Source organism: Choloepus didactylus, chromosome 7 (assembly GCF_015220235.1).
Source record: "Choloepus didactylus isolate mChoDid1 chromosome 7, mChoDid1.pri, whole genome shotgun sequence".
Classification (NCBI taxonomy): domain Eukaryota; kingdom Metazoa; phylum Chordata; class Mammalia; order Pilosa; family Megalonychidae; genus Choloepus; species Choloepus didactylus.
Genome location: NC_051313.1, coordinates 69,374,091 through 69,382,030, shown reverse-complemented (window position 1 = coordinate 69,382,030; position 7,940 = coordinate 69,374,091). Strand labels below are relative to the sequence as shown.

At 36.4% G+C, this 7,940-nt stretch overlaps 1 non-coding gene across 1 annotated transcript; it reads right to left on the bottom strand.

The window, feature by feature from the left end:
- Positions 1 to 1,410: 1,410 nt before the first annotated feature.
- Positions 1,411 to 1,573, bottom strand: LOC119541008. The gene has a single exon (XR_005218146.1). It is a non-coding gene; the product is annotated as a U1 spliceosomal RNA (small nuclear RNA).
- Between the last annotated feature and the right edge of the window lie 6,367 nt (positions 1,574 to 7,940).

Genomic DNA, 7,940 nt, shown 5'->3' with positions numbered 1-7,940 from the left:
GCTTTTTTGGGGATTAATTTTCAATCTTATTTCATTGTCTAGATATCAGTTTTTTAAAACTTATGCATAACTTCCATGTCACCTGACACATATTTACATATTGAACCTTTCTCTGGTAAATAGACTGTGTATTTGACAATAATATGTATCCTGTGTTTACTGGGTTGGATTTCTTCGCATATCTAATAGCTTAAAGTTGTTATATTATTCAAGTCTATTTGTGCTTACAATTTGTTTCCCTGACTATCATTTTTGAGAAGGATAAGTTAACACATCCAACTACAATTATGATTTATCTCTACTGTGAAGTTCTGTCTATTGTTGCATTATATACTTTGGGGCTATATAATATATGATGCCTATATCATCTTGATCTACTGATATTTTTAAAAAACTAATACATAACATCCATCTTTGTCTATTATGGTTACATTTTCTCTTGCATCCCATTATGACAGATATTAAATTAAATAACAATTTCTTTTGGTTCATATGTGCCATCTTCATTTTCCCTCCTTGCCCAATTCCAATGGATAAAGCTTTCCTTTACTGACCTAAAAGTTATGCATTTAACCAGTAATGGTGCACTATGAAGTTCAGACCAACCTTTCTGCTGAAAAAAATCAGAAAAGCTAGATCACTCCTCTCCATCCAAATCTGTCTGAAGGCATCAGAGAACTAACAATGCAGATATGATTGTCTTTGTCCCACACTTAACTCTGCTCTTGTAGCACAAAAGCAGCCATAGACAATGCCATAAACGAATGACCATGGCTGTATTCCAATAACACTTTTTTTTCTTTTTTTTTTTTTTTTTTCACAAAAACAGGCAATGGTTGAATCTAACAGCACATTAAAAGGACTATACACCATGACCAAGTGAGATTTATCCCAGGAACATAAGAGTGGCACAACAATGCAATTACACTAAATTGACAGAATGAAGGGAAAAAACACACACACATGATCACCTCAATTGATGCAGGAAAAGCATTTGATAAAATTCAACACCATTTCTTCATAAAAACACCCAGAAAACTAGGAATAGAAGGGAACTTCCTCAACATGATAAAGGGCATTTATGACAAAACTACACCTAACATCACACTCAGTGGTGAGACTAAAAGCTTTCCCCCTAAGATCAGGTTCAAGACAAGGATTCCTGCTTTCACCACTGCTATCCAACATTGTACTGGAAGTTCTAGCCAGTGCAATTAGGCAAGATAAATAAATAAAAGGCATCCAATTTGGAAAGCAAGAAGTAAAATGATCTCTGTTTGTATATTACATGACCCTGCATATGGAAAATCCCAAAGTATCCACAAGAAAGCTACCAGTGCTAACAGACAAACTCTGCACAATCGCGGGGTACAAGATCAACATGCAAAAATCAGTTGTGTGTTTTTTCCTCAGGGAAGAGTGCAAACGCAGTTTCCCAATTCTCCACAAATTATGCAGTCAAGTTTCCCACATTTGGGGATCACAGGGGTCAGCATATCCAGAGTGCAATGGATAAGCCTCGCCCTGGGAAAAACACCTTCATGATCATGGTATCATGCTGCCAGGTAAGTATTCAGTTGTGTTTTTATACACCAGCAATGAACAATTCAAAAACAAAATCAAGAAAACAATTCCATTTGCAATGGCATCTAAAAGAATAAAACATCTAGTGATACAGACATAGGGGACTGGTGGTTTGATGGGTTGAGCCCTCTACCACAGGTTTTACCCTTGGGAAGACGGTTGCTGCAAAGGAGAGGCTAGGCCTCCCTATGGTTGTGCCTAAGAGCCTCCTCCCAAATGCCTCTTTGTTGCTCAGATGTGGCCCTCTCTCTCTAGCTAAGCCAACTTGAAAGGTGAAATCACTGCCCTTCCCCCTACATGGGATCAGACACCCAGGGGAGTGAATCTCCCTGGCAACGTGGAATATGACTCCCGGGGAGGAATGTAGACCTGGCATCGTGGGACGGAGAACATCTTCTTGACCAAAAGGGGGATGTGAAAGGAAATGAAATAAGCTTCGGTGGCAGAGAGATTCCAAAAGGAGCCGAGAGGTCACTCTGGTGGGCACTCTTATGCACACTTTAGACAACCCTTTTTAGGTTCTAAAGAATTGGGGCAGCTGGTGGTGGATACCTGAAACTATCAAATTACAACCCAGAACCCATGAATCTCGAAGACAGTTGTATAAAAATGTAGCTTATGAGGGGTGACAATGGGATTGGGAAAGCCATAAGGACCACACTCCACTTTGTCTAGTTTATGGATGGATGAGTAGAAAAATAGGGGAAGGAAACAAACAGACAAAGGTACCCAGTGTTCTTTTTTACTTCAATTGCTCTTTTTCACTCTAATTATTATTCTTGTTATTTTTGTGTGTGTGCTAATGAAGGTGTCAGGGATTGATTTGGGTGATGAATGTACCACTATGTAATGGTACTGTAAACAATCGAAAGTACAATTTGTTTTGTATGACTGCATGGTATGTGAATATATCTCAATAAAATGAAGATTTAAAAAAAAAAAAAAAATCTAGTGATAAATTTAGCCAGGGATGTAAAAGACTTGTACATTGAAAAACTACAAACATTGCTGAAAGAAACTCAGGAAGACCTAAATAAATGGAAAGACATTCCACATTCCTGGTTTAGAAGACTAAATATTATTAAGTCATTAATACTGCCCAAAGGAATTTGCAACTTCAATGCAATTCTAATCAAAATCCTCGCAGCATGCAGAAAATAAAAAAGTATTTACAAAGTCCTTTGAGGGATGGGAGAAAAAAATGTGGAACTATTAAAACTTCCCCACCTGTGGAATTCCTGATATTCTCTCAAGCATTAGGTGCTCTCAGTTTAATAAGCCAAGCTCTCAGTCTCGATGCTTGCCCTTATGAAACTTGTTTCTGCAATGGCGAAGCTAAGCGTACTTAAAATTAGGCCTAAGAGTCACTCCCAGAGAACCTCTTCTGTTGTTCAGATGTGGCCTCTCTCTCTAAGCCAACTCTGCAAACAAACTCCCTACCCTCCTCCCTGCTATGTGGGACATGACTCCCAGAGATGTAAGTTGCCCTGGCAACATGGGACATGACTCCCAGGAACAACCCTGGTCCTGGCATCGTGGGATTGAGAATGCCTTCTTTACCAAAAGGGGAAAGAGAAATAAAATAAAGTTTCAGTGGCTAAGAGATTTCAAATATAGTCAAGAGGTCATTCTGGAGGTTACCCTTATGCAAGCTTCAGACAGATATTGCAAATTGTGAGTATGCCAAGCCCCAACCCACAGTATTTCTGAAAACCCTAAATAATACCCTGGGCTCTATCTAAGACTCTATTAAAGTTTTACTTAGTAAGTTTATTTTTTTCAGAAACTTAAGGCCTCCAGATGGCTCCCACACCAGATAAGTCCTGAAACCCAGAGGTACCAGTCTCTCTAAGAACATCAACCAGTTACATTCCTCTACCCCATAATGTTGGCACCTCTTTTCATCATGCTGAAGTTAGAATGGTCATTACCCAAATATCCCTGAAGATTGAGAGAATGATCACACGAGAGTTGTAACTGAGAAGTTAGGATTTAACAAATGATTATGAATACTGACTCATTATATAGATATTTCTTTTTAGTTTCTAGTGTATTAGAATAGTCAGAAGGAAATATCTGAAATTGTTGAACTGTAATACAGTAGCCTTTATCGTTGATAATGATTGTGTAACTATATAGCTTTTAATGTGTGACTGTGTGATTGTAAAAACCTTGTGACTGACACCCCCTTTATCCAGTGTATAGGTAGATGGGTAATAAAATAAAGACATGCATGAAAGAAAAAAAACTCTTTGAACAACAGAAGTCATATCATAAGACTTCTCAATACAACCACAGAAATAAAAAAAAAAGATATATTTTAACCTTTAATTCATAAGAAAAGTCTCTTCCAATTCTGAACTTATCTTCTGATGGATATGTAAAAAGACTGATTGTCTTTTAAATTGTAGGTATTCTTCGTCCATTGCTATATTTATAAACAATTTTAACTGAATTATAAATCTTCTCTCTCATCTTTATTCATTTTGGGTTGTATATACACAAGCATTTAAAAGTAATATAGGATTGCAAAACATTTTCATGTGTCTTTCAGAACACAGTTGGATTTTCAGGGAATGTTAAGGAAATGAATGATTGCCCATTTCTAATAATTTAAATAGAATGTGTGTCCAAGATGTTTGGGAGATGGTTTGGGGATGAACCACTGGCCTATGTAAGAAATAACATGGCCAATCTCTCTCCTTTCAATAGCAGATGCTTCTCTGCTAATGTTCATACAAACATTTCCCTTGGAAACACACACACACACACACAAACACACACAAATCTTAGCAGCCTTTTTTGCAGAAATGGGGAGACAATCATCAAGTTCATATAGAATCATGAGTGGCCCCAAATGGCCAAAACCATCTTGAAAAAGAAAAACAAAGTTGGAGGACTTACACTTTTCCCTTTCAAAACTTATTACACAGGTACACTAACAAAAACAGCGTAGAAGTGGCATAACAAAAGACAAATAGACCAATGGATTAGTATTATTGACAGTGCAGAAATAAACCCACACATCTGCGGCCGGCTGATTTTCAACATGGGTGCCGAGTCCACTCAAGGGGGAAAGAAACAAACGGTGCTGGGAAAACTGGATATCCACATGCAAAAGAATGAAACTGTGCCCCTACTTTACACCATATACAAAAATTAACTCCAAATGGACCAATATCCTGAATATAAGAGCTAAAACTATAAAATTCTCAGAATCAAACATGGAAAATCTTCAGGACTTTGTATTAGACAGTTGATTCTTAGTTATGACATCAAAAGCACCAGCAATAAAATAAAAAAATAAAGTGGACTTCATAAAAATTTAAATATTTTAGGCATCAAAGGACATTACTTAGAAAGTGAAAAGACAACCTACAGAAGAGGAGAAAATAGTTGCAAACCATATATCTGACAAGGGTTTAATATCCATAATATATAAAGAAATCCTACAACTTAAAAATATAAACAATCAAATTAAAAAAGGGCAAAGAACTTGAAGAGATATTTCTCTAAAGAAGATTTACAAATGGTCAATAAGCACATACAAAGATGCTCAATATCATTAGCATTAGAAATGCAAACCAAAACCACAATGAGATGGCTGTCATTTAAAACATACAAAATAACAAGTGTTGATGAGGATGCAGGGAAATAGAAACCTTTAGTACATTTTTGGTTGGAATGTAAAATGGTGCAGCAGCTGTGGAACAGTTTGATGGTTCCTTAGAAAGTTAAGTATAGAATTATCGTATGACCCACCAATTTCACTTCTAGATATATAGTCAAATGAATTGAAAACAGGGACTTGAACAGGTATTTGTACACCAACGTTCATAGTAGCACTATTCACAGAAGCCAAAAGGTGGAAGCAACCCAAATGTGCATTAACAGATGAGTGGATAAACCAAAATGTGGTATATACATACAGTGGAATATCCCATGTTCTGATATATGCTACAAAAGGGATGAGCCTTGAAGACCTCATTAGTGAAATAAGCCAGATACAAAAGGACATATATTATATGATTTCACTTATGGGAAATTTTATGTTGTATATATGTTGCCACAACAAAAATTTTAAAAATAAAATAAAAGGTGAGGGGGAATAGGCAGTGAGCCAGATTTGGCCTATGGGCTGTAGTTTGCTGACTCTGTGGGTTCTGGCAAGAGCCAACAGAGAGTCTGAAAAGCTGAGCATTTCTTTCTAGAGTCGGGTATGAGGGAGGAGTTTGCATGAAAGAAGGAATCCTGTTAAGCTTTGAGTTGTGTCACAGGAAAAGTAATTTCCTAGGAGTGAAGATGAACCAAAAATAGATCAAACCTCACAGGGAAAAACCTCAGCTTTGTATCATCTCAGTACCTGATTGGATTAAGGTGAGATGGGACTGCTTTCCTAGATTAGCCACTGGCCAGAAGCAAACATAAATCCTCTCTGAAAGAAAATAATACCATTTAGAGTTCATTGTTTTTAAGGTATTAATCTGAGGTTACTTTCTTGTTAAACATTTTGCACTGGCTCCCTTAAGGTAATGAAATCCAAATGTCTTTTATAAATCCTTTCAAAAGCTGGCCTTTCCCTCTCCCCTCAGATCCACTGCTAGTTACTCTGACTGACATTCTGTGTTCCAACTATACTCATTTCAGTTTTCTTATGTTCTGCTCTCTCATGCCTTGGGACACTTGAACATGCTTTTTTCCTCTGCCTGAAATATTTCTCTGCCCACCTGTACCACAATCCACCCTCGTGCCCCCACCCCAACTTCAGGACACACACACACACACACACACACACACACACACACATACACACGTCTGACACTTCGCCAGCTCCTACTTACCCTTTATGCCTTCAGGTTATGACTTAAACACCTCTTTGCTAGGAAGTCTTCCTTGACCTGTCCCTCCTACTATATCATTTATTCTTGCCATGTGCTCCAGTAGCATTTTGCATTTTCGATGATGATAACAAGACGGACATTCTATAAAAAACTGTGAAATTAATTCTCTTGTCCTGGGCCTATGGCTCCTTGCTGATTTGCCTGCCTCACTAATGAAGAGCAGCCAGCACAAATTTTTTTTGTATTAACTTTACTGAGGCATAATTAACCAAAATAGTTTTTTGTAAACATTACACATAGATTTAAGCTGCACTTTTCTCATGGAAATCAGCTCTCTCAATGCAGTACCACAATACTATAATTTACCAGAAGCATATATCTGTTACTTCCAGATGTGCGTTTGTCCAGTACAGTGGCCACTAGCCAGATGTGGCCATCGAGCACTTAAAATGTGCCTCCTCTGAACTGAACTGAAACACAAGTATAAAACACACTGGATTTTAAAGACTTAATATGAACAAAAGAATGTAATGTAAAATATCTCAATAATTTTTTATGTTGATTACATGTTGAAATAATATTTTGGATACATTGGTTTAAACAAAATATATTATTGACATTAATTACACCTGTGTATTTTTTAAATTGGGCCATTAGAAAAATTTAAATTATATGGGGGCTCATTTCTTCTAGCCTTTCCAGACTATAGTATAGCAACAGAAAACAGACTATGAAGAAAGATACATCTGAATTTAGAGCTCACCTCTTTTTCTTATTACCTCTCTGGAAATGGCTAATTACTTAAAGTATCTATTTCATAAGGGAATTGTGGAGATTACATTAAATAAGATAATACTTGTTCCTTATCTTTCCCTGAGGACAAGCAAGTATCTCACTCATCATAGTATCCAGTTATATGATTACATATGTATTAAAGGAATACAATTCACTTAGCAAATATTAGAATATTTAAAAAAATCATGATATCTGGTGAAATTACTCCAAAGACCAAGCAATACCAATTTAAAATGTTCCAATATTTTGAGGAAAAAAGACAATTATTTCATAATCTTATTCATTCACTTTTTCTATGTTTAATAAATCTTTTGCATAGGTCAATACATTTAGTTAGAACCATCAGACAACATGGAAACAGACAAGAAATAGCCATTCTGGATCTTTTCCAAACGACTATATTGAGGAAACTCTTGACTACATGTTACCTTCAGAAATATCCCCACCCCTCCTATTCACACCTAGTATAATTTGTATGGCCTCCAACTTTCCAAAAAATCATTTTTATAGTACAGTTTAACCTAAAGAACATTTTCTTATACTCTTTAAAGCATTGCTTCAAAACCAGAAAACTCTCAAATAATTCTGCAAATAGCAAACATTATTGCACCCAAACTTAAGAATTAAACACTTTTATTGGTTCAATTATTAATTTCTAAAGTAAAACTTGAAATTAACATTAATTTCTGGGGCTGCAACCACTCTTTCTCCTAGACTGGT